The sequence below is a fragment of the Haliotis asinina genome, chromosome 2 (genome assembly GCF_037392515.1).
Source record: "Haliotis asinina isolate JCU_RB_2024 chromosome 2, JCU_Hal_asi_v2, whole genome shotgun sequence".
Lineage (NCBI taxonomy): Eukaryota > Metazoa > Mollusca > Gastropoda > Lepetellida > Haliotidae > Haliotis > Haliotis asinina.
The window spans coordinates 60,826,987-60,840,122 of record NC_090281.1 but is presented as its reverse complement, the minus strand read 5'-3'; positions in this window follow the sequence as shown (position 1 = coordinate 60,840,122).

Below are 13,136 nucleotides of genomic sequence, written 5' to 3'. Positions count from 1 at the left end.
TCACCATCATCCCCGACAACATAAAGATGGACGGTGTAACAGAGGGTGTAATTGAAAGCCGTCAGTGGCCTCGGGTTATCAGAAACTGATCACACTTGGAAGTGTCATTCCCAGATGTACATAGACTCCAGGCGCTTCTAAATACGGCAAGCCATGCCACTTTAGGTGTCAGATTGCCACACAGTGTAACACACATCTTGGCATTATTCCGGACGTGTTGCTTATGGCCTTTTCCGCTGATAGCGCTTTGAGAATTGTTTGCTAACGTGTTAACAGTTTACACGGTGCATAACCTGCCAGTGAACGCTCACTTGAAGGTTCTTTATGAAACGCACTCGTAAAGACATTTCAGGGCAAAAAGATGTTATATGAGGTGACAAAATAACAATAAAATGCAGAAGTATGATAAATAGAAGTCTGATCATACGAATTGAAACAATCTCAATTTCTCTCAGTAATAAAGCATTCGAATTGAAGGGTAAATTTTCGTTTACAGTTGTTATCCACAGTGTTTTGTTATTGACAAGCCAACGTCTAGAATGCCGATGAAGCCACGACACGTAGATATTGTAGATACTAGTACGTGCATATTTATTATAAATTCCCATCGACACCAAAATACACCACAAACCTAGATAAATTCCACCCAGTAACCCACCCATTTATTTCATTCAACACCTGACCCACCCATCCATCCTGCACACAAACCAACCCCAACCTCATCCGTACTCATCAAATATCTATCCTACACACATATACACCGGCACACTCACACAGATTCACATGCACGCGCATGCACGTCAATGACTTACATATACATGGCGAAATCCATGGACAAGTATAAGACATAATTTGAACATAAACATGAACACATGAAGCATCATATATGCCTGTATTTAAGTTGCCGTTAAATAATTCATTTTCTCTCCAGCATTAGATCCAGCAACGATACGTTTTCATTGCCCATGCTGCTGATTACTTCTCGCCCTGACTGTATCTCATCTCATGTACAATATAAATTCACACGTGAGTGAGTTTAGTTCTATGCCGCACTCAGCTATACTCCAGCTGTCTGGTGGCATTCTGTACATAATAGGGCCTAAACCAGACGATTTAGTGATCAACAGCATGAGCATCGACCTGGGAACCAATGACATGAGTCAACCAAGTCAGCGAGCCTGACCACCCGATCCCGTTAACGTTAGTCGCCTCTTACGACAAGCATCTCTTGCCTAGCCTACCCCGGACCTTCACGGGTCTCAACACAATAAACATTATACATGTCATTATACAACTTATACTGCATATAATAGTTCATGTAGCTGTCAGTATGATATGATGTTGAAAGTCAGTTGTAATCATGATTTTAAAATGGAGAAGCCTTGGTAATAGTTCCTGTCATGCTAACGTCGACCTCTCCGAACAATCCATAATTCACACTAACCTTTCTAGGAAAAAAGGTTAAGAACGACTGGAGGCAGGTTCATCAGAACGTAAGGCTTCTTGGATATGAGATCCGGAAATCACTGCTGACACAGTTCCATATACATGGCCTTGTGAGATCTTGGAGCGTCAGTTCCAGGACTTTCATAATGGTCATTATCACAGGGTATCCGAATGCCATAAACGGTCACATTATCACAAATACCTTATACAGTTAATACAATGCCTTGAAATCCGTAGCTAAATTGTGTCATCGCACTTATTCATGGGGCGGTGGAGTAGCCTAGTGGTTAAAGCATTCGCTGGTCACGCCATAGACCTCGCCATAACCGTTTGATTTCGAGCATGGGTACAATATGTGAAACCCATTTTCGATATATTTCTTGAATACGAGTCTATCGAAGTATTTTGCTTCGCTTTAGTTTCCAACTGTATTCAAGGGTTTAAAGTTCTTCTTACAGGACTTAAATGTTTTTCTGAGAGTCAAAAAGAAACCTTCTCCAAAGTTACAGCATATGTACAGGGTTTCAGCACAGATGTAACACTTCATACACTAATGTATCTGTATTAACCTAAATCGGACCAATGATTAGAAGCTAATTGAAAGCAGCGGTGAGTAATCTGGATTGGTAGAATTAACTTTGAGAATTCCAAGCCAATGAGAAGGATCTTCAGCGCTAATTAATGAGGCACGGACAACACTTCGAGTTTAGAGTAGGGAATTCTTTATATTTATCTGACAAAAGTGTATTGAAATATTTGTTCTTGAATATACATCTTTAGAACCGTACATTCATATCGCACATCCAATATGTCATTGGAAAGGTAATTCCCCAATGCTCTGTGATTACCATACCTTTTAACTTCCGCTTCAAACCTGACTGTTGAGACGGGCGGTGGTTCATCGTTCGATTCCGTGGGTACACGTTGAGGAACCCATTTCAGATGGGCGGTGATAGTGATGATATATTGCTAAAAATGACGTAAAGCCCATATCGCTCACTCATTTTGTAACTCAAGCACCGTTAAAACGTCGTGGAAACCTTTGTACGACCATCAAAGATGTTCACGTGAAATCTGGGAACAGTTTAATGTATTTTCGTCTTACCCTGTACTCCAGTCAAGGCATATTTAACATCTAGCTTAGGCGTCAACAGCATGCGTACGTCGGCACGTTTCAACACAGGAATTTACTGATTCCCTACTGGCACAGTTTGTTTCGATTCCGAAAATGCACCAACTGAGTATGATTGTCTTTTGACGTGGACGATCAGCCCATGACAAGACATGAGCATTGCTCAACTGTCTCAAAAATGAACGACGTGTTTCGATGAACATTCAAAAATGTCTGTCAACTTTGTTTGGCGTCAGAACTATACACATGAGCATTACTTAAGCACAACCAAAAATAAATGTCGATTGTAACGAAAGGAGATCAAAACAGAGAAGTCAACCGATCTTATCTAAAATACACATGCAGTTAGCATGGAATTCACGTGCTGACTCAAGTGCATGCTTTTGATGCTAAAGTTCTGTCATGGTACATGTGACTGAGGGGTATAAAAAGGTGAAATGAAGCATTCTCATTGCTTTCTTATCGACGCATCAATAAGTGAATAGTGCTGAAATTGAACGTTTTGGGACATGCCGGGGCGTAGGTTTTCTGAAAATACCAGATGACAGATTATTGGTATGCGTGAAGCTGATTTGTCCTGTCGCAGCATTGGGTGCAGATTGAATATCAGTCACACTGTCATTAGTCGCCTTGTAAGGAAACATGCGGCCACTGGTTACGTCAAGGATCGTCCACGATCAGGAAGGCCGAGAAAGACCACTGCCCGTGATGACCATGCTCTAGTTCGCCTAGTGAGATGAAGGTCCATGACCAATGCCGAAGATCTCAGAGAACAATGCAGAGTGGGTGTGGGTGTTCGTCTCTCGACCAGCACCATGCGAAGGAGGCTTAGGTGCGTTGGACTCCGTGCACGTCGTCCAAGACGTCTCTTACAGATATACAAAGGCTCAAAGTTTGACGTGGTGTAATCAACGGCAAAACCACAATCTGAGGACGTGGCGCAGGATCCATTGGTCCGATGAAAGCCGTTTTCTTCTTCGTCTTACTGATGGCCGTTGGCGAGTTTGGAGAAGGAGTAATGAGGCTTATCAACAGCGGATGATCCATGCAGCTGAACCCGTTGGGGTGGCTCTGTAATGGTGTTAGGGGTGTATCTCCTATGACTGTAAACGGAGTGTTATCACCATTCAAGGGACACTCAGTGGTCAGAGATACCAACAGGAAGTACTGGAAACTGTTGTTGACCCGCACTTTGATAACCACCCCCTCGCCAGTATTTATGGACGACAGTACTAGGTCCCATCGTTCCAGAGCTGTTATCGCATACTTGCAGAACTATGCAGTTGACAGATTACATTGCGCCTGCGAGAAACCCTGATCTCAACCCAACTGAGCATTTATGGGACCATCTGGGGCGTCAAGTTCAAGTAAGGAATCCACTTGTTCAAAATCTACAGGAAATGCCCAGGCTCTTCATGGGGAATGGCGGAGGATGCCAATGATGCGCATTCGGCGTTTGAACGTTTGAGCAGTGAACGTAGTGTTGATAGCTGATGGATTGGCACTTTAGATGGTTCAGTTAACGAAATTATAACCATGTGTTTGGTTTCCATATCATGAATGACCAGTGTGTTGTGTTAAACACAATCTTATAGCATGAAAATGGGTGGTGCTTAATTAATGCCCATGTGTATAGGTGCGGCAAAGCAGCGACATTGCGTTAGTGTTAAACAAAAGTGTTCTCACCAGCAACTCGGAGCTAACAATTCTCGCGTGTTGTTCACATTCACAAAGCCCTTGTGTGTGCTTAACGTCTGCGTTAGCATTTTCATGCAACAGTGAGCATGCCACGTTTCTATGCTAATGTGTGTCGGAGAGCAGGACAATACTGAGGCAGGTTGGAGCCTCCAGCGCGTCGCCAGACGTTATGGAACACAGCAGTCCTCCATCTACAGACTGCTTCACCGCTATCAGCAGACACACATCGTCGTGAGAGATGCATATTTTAATGCAGAAATAAATTTCTTACTGAACCTTATATGAAGCACGGTCATTTTTCCGTTGTTATGTTTAGTTTTTTATATAATCTGTTAAATTATCGTCCATCAGCGAAATATAAAGATGTTGCTATTTTGATGACCATACACAATGTACATGTGATGACTGGCGATTTTCAGGAATTCCGACACCAACAAATTCGATAAATGTTTTACAAAATTTGCAATTTAACACTTATTCTCGTAATATTGGCATCATTGCATCGAAGGGTTTTTTTAAGTTTTAAATTTACAAATACATCGCGTTGGCTCATATTTTGATTAAAATCAGCGAAAAAGAAACATTTTTAATCAAAGCATATTGCGGACACGTGCCGGAAAGTGTGATATAACGCCACAAATCCAATACTTTAAAGTTTGACGGAGATGCTCTTCATTGCGAATTCACTTTTGCAAAGTTGAGTGCACATTAAAAAATGTGCTCAGTGAATCTTACAGAACTGATTTCGGAGCTCAAACTGGTGGTTAATTATTGTCGAATCCTTCAATGTGTCGTTATCACATGCCGAGTGATAGCGACTACAGAAATGATCCCAAAACGTTAATACCTGACCTCTTTTAGGTACTCTTCATGTGCCACGGTGTCACAGGTTTTAAGTGCCGTATATTACACAAATCAACTAAAAGTATATTACAATTGGATAAATAATTTTGTAGAATGCGATCAGATTCTGGCAAAAGCATTCACAATCGTTTTAAATTAATACATGATACAGGAGGATTCGTACTTCATATTTCTTACCATCTGATTCTGATAGACGGGAACAGATTTCATTCTGACGCACCATCAACTCCATGTTGTCAGCATGCAGATCGACTGCGGTGTCCTCCGGTAACAACAATTGATCTCTCTGTATGGTGTCATTTTCATATGCCACTGCAGCCGACGTCACCTTGGTGCCAGTTTGACGGAGGTTGTTTGTGTTAACAATGGTTTTCCGATGCACCAGGACGGTGGTTGTAACCTAGCTGACTTGACAAGCCGAGGCGGGTTTGAGTCCTTGCATGGGTACAATGTATGGACCTCGTTTCTCCCTTGGTCTTGCACGCTGGAACATTGATATTACACAGGTACAAAAATGCAGAATCCTAGCACAAATATAGCTCAACAGCCAAAAGGAACACTCCGTTCTGGTGACTGATGTCATGAACATCAAACGGCATTGTTTACTTACCACTACAGTCACCTAAGGATGATGGCGACTCAACAAGCATTGGTTGTTGCGGTGTGTTGGGATCTGATCTTGACAGTTATCAACGCATACTTCATTCTGGGAATTACCGGAAAGGGAAGGTCCCACAAAAAACTTCTTGGCATGACATGATGCAGCCAAGCCGAGGGCAACGAGGACTGTTTACTGTCCAGAAACCCATGAAAGAGTTAAAAATAGTTTGACTGTGGCGATAACCACATTCAATCGCCAGTCCATTTGCTGAAAGTGATAACATGTTTAGGTTTAGACAGAAAATATGTGTTCGGAACTTCTTCTCACCTTTGATGGGAAATATTGAACGTAGTATTCGTTTCCTGGGGTTTGCCCTTCCTGGTAATTCCCAGAATGAAGCATGCGTTGCCGTACTGTGTAATGGGTCAACACTACTTCTCAATCAAGCCATATCAAGGCTCTTGTCTTTCGGTTTAATCAACATTTTACAAGGTGTAAAGTTTCATCAAAACGAAATGGTCTTTGGAGTTCAAAGAAAACAAAACCCTACTCAGTAGTTATGTGTTGGTTTAGAGCGCATAGTCTTAGTGCCTTAACTCTTAATGAAAGTGATATATTTGAAGGTCCAACAAATTAATCCTTATGTTGATTAAGAGAACCGTTTCAATGCAATAACTGGATTCATGTCAAACAATGTGGATAAAATGCTGCAAACTCCTCTCAGATCTTTCCATGGAATGGAATGGAATAACTTTCATTTGGTCATCATCTTAATTCAGTCATGTGAATTCAATTCTTTTCCCTTTTTTATTAAGGTTACCTTTCTGAAATGAGTATGAATTATGCAGTTGAATTTCGAAGAAGCTACAACATTAATGAAGACTAGAAAACTTTAACAAGAACACAAAGGAAACTCAATCAATATCTCATCACATCACAAATCAATCAGCATCTCATCAAATGGCCATGATGACATGCCATTACAAATATTTCCGTTACCATTCTCTGATATTCAAAATGAAAACATCGAGATCCAAACCAATATGAATAATCGGAATGAATGCGGCAATGTAAATTGTATAATTCGTACGCGATGTTTTGTCATTATTGTCCTGTGAACAATTCATAGTACATGAATGTTCCTCTTTATTCTGGTCATAAAGAAAAGAGGTTTTGCTACAATTAAACCAAACGATGAATCAACATATAGCAAAAGCATATCAGAAGAATCAGAATGTAAAGAAAAGACCAGATGCGCTTGATGATGGAAGTGATCATGCGGTGGCATTCCTGTATTACACTGACCAGTCTGATTTATGGCAGGTCTTACCAGATTAAGTGTTGCACAAATCAACTTTTTCTTTATTGTATAACACAGCGTTTCTGGGCCACGTCTTGCCTTTTCTTCTGGTGATCGCCTGAAAACGGGGCTAGAACTGGCCCAGAAACATTGTGTTAAACAACAAATGAAGCAGTTGCCATCCATATAGTTCCCTTATATTCTGGCCACATTCTAAATGCCTCTCAAGAATCCCAAATACCGCCTTCTTCATATTTCCCATTGTTCAGCTTTGGTTTTGTTTATTTCCAAATATTCTGACAGTAAAGACAAGGTAAACAAATTAGGTATCTGATATTTCATATTTTCCGCTATACTATTTGATGTTATTTATGATCTGACAATTTAACAAGTGTAACATTGCAACAAAGATATCATTTCCTTTAGAAATATATGTTATGTCATTGTTTTATTTAATTTTCATCGATGACAATCTGTTTATTCATTTTTAAATTTGAGCCATAAACTGTGAGACTGTGTTCTCATACATTCATAATAATGATAAAATATTTCTATCAACACCATGGCGAAATCTGTACGAAATCTGTAAATCTGAAAAATCTGGGCTTTATAAACCAGCAAACAATGTTTGAAAATATTCCGTAAATCTGCAGAAATGTATGGATTACTCAGAAAATATGAAACAGGCTAAAGCTTTGACGTGACGTGACGTGACGTGACGAGACGAGCACATGCCCTACACCACCGCCCCTGATTAGTATTTCCTATTCCGCGTAGCATCGATCCAGTGTTTGGTCTAAAGAACCCTAATATGTTTACTGCAGTCTATACAACGCCAAATGGTAAAAAAGTGGGAGCATGCTGAAAATTCGTTGCAGTGTTTGCTGCGCTTAAGGTCGACAGAAATTAAGGTGATGCAGATGCCAATTAAATACATTCTGACAACACTGCAACAGTTTTGACGGACATGCAGCTACAATACATCATGCTATGTTATTGCCTGACACATGTCGTTGAGTGATCGAGTATGATTAATCAGGTCCTGTCATTGTAATAAAACTTTCTTTGACTTTTCTTTGTCACCGAAAACGTAAGGTCTCGCTATTTTGCAGGCTCGTGCACGTTGGGAAACCGCGACATTGCGTACATGTTACTTTAGGTGAAAGAATAGTGTTTTCCTCAGGACCTGACAGGTAATCAATCATTACGTGTTAGTAGTCATGTTAAAACACTTGTGTAAACACAATATTCCAACAAACATTCGAAAATCGTCATGCACGTGCAAAACAGAATCGCGACCTTGGAGTCATGGAAATGTCGTCAATAATATTAAATGAGACAAGCATTAAATATTAAAATATATTTTATGTCCGAATAAATATATATTTTACTGACCTTTGTATAAGGCGCAATTGCTAAATTAAGTTATTACACTTTCTTCCACAATATTCTGTAAACATAATGTTATGTACGACTGTTATTATTATGCAAGATAGGACGTTTTCAAAGCTTCAAAAACTCAAAGATGTTTCTTCAAGCAAACTGTTCTAGTAAAAGATGAGAGAATAGAGCACAATTAAGTTTTCCTGAAGGAAAGTGCCAACAAGTTTTACCAATTAACACAGGAGCGGCATGCATTGGCATGTCACCGCACAAAAGCTGCCCTGTATCAACCTAAAGTCGACAAATAATTACGATATATAGTGGAATTATGGGTAATGTGGATTGATTTGAATCAGCTTTAAGAAGTTTCAAGGCCATACGGGAAGGACATTCTACGCTAATTACTGATCGAATGTGAGTAATTTAAGTTCCGAGTAGGACATTCCTTACTTCACTCGCATTCGTTTTTTGTTTCTTGGAATTATGGGTAATAAAAAGTGTACTGAAATTCGTGTTTATGACCTCATGAGGAGACGTCAGCGCTGTCACATGCCATAAATGTCGTCTTGTTTCCCAATGCATTGCTTGTAAATATCATTAACGTCATCCCTTAAAAACTCACGGTATTGAATAACGTTTCCGGCTACACCTAAAGACCCTTCCTCGCATGATGAAGAGTGGACTCATCTGTAAATAGCATATTGTATATGTCTCTGAACTTTAACACCAAGCTAGGAGTGCTTATCTGTGACATGAAAATTACATTTTACGTCTTGCTGGAAGTTGGGACCGAAGATAAACTCATATGCAAAAGAAAATAAAGAAAGTGATGAGACGGCGAGTGTGGGCGTGCATTGCAGCTAGAGGTGGTCACACTCGTTACTAAGTATGCGTTACCAGAGACTTGAAATGACTGCGACATTCTATGATTGACTCTTGTTGTATCTGTGAACTGTGCTATTCTCACTCCTTATTGACACGTGCTCTTCATCCGTTACGGGTTTCTCCTAGACACTGTTAGTGCATTTTCCCAAATGTTAGTGCATCGTCTACAAATGTAAACAATAAATAAAAGCATTGAATGATTTGCTTTGATTTTATCGATCATTAATCAAGGTGTTTCCAGTACCCTTAACAATCTCAGCACAACGAATTAAGTGAATTGGGAAGTTTGCAAAATCGTTTTAATAAATCTTAGAAAATCTGTTTAAAAGCTGAAACTGGTGGTTAGTTAATGTCAAAGTCATTGAATGTCTTAGGGGAAGAAACATTGCGAGCGATGGAAACATCCAAAAACGTTTCAAGTTTAATTGTTGAAGGAGGGATACTTTATGTGTTACTATTCCCCACTAGCACAGACTTGATTTTCGTGATTTTATATCACACAATTCAACTGTGAAAATATCTACAATTGATGAAAGGATTTTAGAACGGTAAATGAATTTGGTAAGACTATGGCAAGTGCTGGTGCATGGCACGTTTCTCTCCGTCTCAGACGGGAACAGATTCCAGTTTGATGCACAATTGGCTCCATTTTGCCAGCATTTTTGCAGATAGACTGTAACAGTGACCGCCGGTAACAACAGTTGATCTCTCTGCGTGATGTCATTATCAGACGCACAATGACTGCCTTCACTGCAGCTTACGTCGGTTTGGCGGCAGGAGTTATAGTTTCATTTGAACAACGAATCTCTTGTACATATTTAAGGACGATATTGTAGCCTTGCACGTAGCTGGACACACCAGAGACCAAGGTTAGATGCTTCGCATGGGTGCATAGTATGAAAGTCATTCCTTTGCCGGAATATTGCCATGAGAGGCATGTTTAATACGTTCTGTGCCACATCCCATGGTCCCTTCTATGGTGATCTACCCTCTGTTGTTGGCGATCAATGGCCTGTTTTTTATATTGTCCTGTCCAAATAGTGATACTATTATTTTTTAAGTTTCCACTCTAGTTTTAATACTAACTGTGATAGCTTAGTGGTTTTATTGTCCTTCGTCGACAGGTTCTTCATAATATGCATATATGTAATGTATGTTCCCGTCACGATATGGCTGCAATATTACCGATGTGACGTTAAATATTAACTCACTCACTCACTTTCATTGTTAAATGTTCTAGTCACGATATGGCTGAAATATTGCCGGTGTGACGTTAAATATCAACTCAATCACTCACCCACTCTGTGTCACACAAAGGAAAATGTGCAATATTCCAGGTACAAGTAAATGACTTCAACAAGAATTGATAATCGAATCTGGGCCAAAAAATCTTCTGATTGATTTTATGAGCAACGATCGACATTGTTTAGATACGATGCCAAGGTTATCAATCTTTAAGTCACTGACGTGTCTAACAGGACAGGACGTTTGGGACGTATCGTGAAATAGCCAGAGCTGGTTTGACTGAGGCGTTCACCAGATTCAACTGCCCATTCATTTGCTGAAAGCGTTAATATGCTTAGGTGAAAGCGAGCAATTATGTATCCTATCCGAGGAAATTCTCCATTCCTTTGATGGGAAATAATGAATGTTGTATTAGTTTCGTGATGTGTGCTAAGTGGGCACGTTCTTGCACTGTGTAATGAGTCAACAATCCTTCTCAATCAAGCTTTATCACGGTTCTTGCCTTTCGTTTTCCAAGGTTTAATCAACATGTTACCAAAGTGTGAAGTCTGGTCAAACGAAATTGTATTTCGAGTTCAAAGAAAACACCACCCTGTTAAGAAGTTAAGTACAGATTTAAAGCATTCGACTGATCTGTTTGGTATTAAAAAATCTTCAATGTGGTGGTCAAAAGCATGTCTTAACTTTTAATGAAATTGGTAGCTTTGAAGGTCCAACAAATTAATCCTGGTGTTGATTACTAGAACTATTTCAATGCGATAACTGATTCCATGTCAAACATTTGCAATAAAAGGCTGTAAATTCAATCCTCTTAGAAGTGATGCATCTAAAGGACTGAACAACCTTCCTTTGGTCATCATGTTAATCAGTCATGTGAATTTCATCCTTTTCTTTTCATTAAAGTTAACTTTCTGCAATGGCTATGGATTTTTGGGATTGCATTTTGAAGAAATTACAGTATTTATCAAGATCTGAAAACGTTTAAAAATACAAAAAAATAGCTTGAAAGTTATAGGGACATAAAATACAAAACATTATCATTTCTTATAAGGACCTGCATTGAGAATTACAGTGACAGAGAACTGTAATCATTATTCCTTACTGACCCTCGATTGCGTTATTGAACGCTCAGTTTCACCCAATGCAATTGATGTAGCTGCCACTGGGCTCACCTTTGTGGTCATATGTTACCGTAGTAGTAGTGTCTATTGTGAACACGTATGACCAAGGGTAGGAATAGTGTAGATGGATAGTCTGTACGGAGTAATGGTGTGCTAGATCTAGACCAAAATATCTGGTAAACACTGAAAGGAGCCTATTCCAGAATCATCTGCGTAATATTTTCTTTTTCTCAGGCATATAGAAGCGCAACCGTCACATTACTCGACTCGTGAAGGTCCCGTGGTAGAATAGGCCTTTAGCAACCCATGCTTACTATAAGAGGCGACAATGCTTGTAGAGGCGACTAACGGGATCGGGTGGTCAGGCTCGCTGACGTGGTTGACACATGTCATCGGTTCCCAATTGCGCAGATCGATGCTCATGTTGTTGATCACTGGATTGTCTTGCCCAGACTCGATTATTTACAGACCGCCGCCATATAGCTGGAATATTGCCCAGTGCTGCGTAAAACTAACTCATTCACTCACTCACTCACATTACTCAAGTTACCAGAAAACCAGCATTGTGTCGGATGAACACTAAACCCAGGTTTCAACTGGTTTCACTTGAATGTGCTTGCGTCTCCCCTTCAGTGCAAGGGGTTTGTAGTGTAGGACTTGGCAGCCACAGACAACGTTATCGCACGTTGTAAGTGTACTTCGACAGCGGATGAATACATAGTAGCCCACGTAAAGCAAAAATATACCAACATTCCATAATTTGAGCCCATCACTTGAATTCCAGATAACCATCAGTTATGTGGTTTTCACAGTAAATATCAATAAGTAACAAATTTAACTCTGTATGCATAGAACATGTATCATCTAGAATAGATATGCGCGTATAAATGCATGCGTACGTGTATCTATTTCTGAATATATTTATACACGTGTACATAATGGTGAAATAACCAAGTGAAGATCCGAGTAAGAACTGGTCTCCACTAACCTATTATTATCGTAAGAGGCGACTAACGGGATCGAACGGTCAGACTCGCTGACTTGGTTGACACATGTCATTGTATATCGATGCTCATGCTCTTGATCGCCGGATTGTCTGATCCAGACTCGATTATTTACAAACCACCATCACATAACCGAAACAGCTTAGTGCAGCAATCAATCAAGAGTATGTTAAAGTACATGTATATGTATCTGTATGAACGTACTTTCTCAGCATTTCTTATTAACACATCACACACAGGAAGATGGATCTTAAGTGTGTCTGATCCATTTGGTTTATAAAATTGTTTAAACTGACATCATCCCAATTACATGGATTTCCAGGGATGAATTTAATCACTAGATGCATTCTACGATTAACAGGCCGTTGCCATATTACTTCAATGAATCCAACGGCGTCAAACAACAAACAAAACGTAACAACTGCGATGGCTGAGTGGGTTAGGCGGCTGACTATGT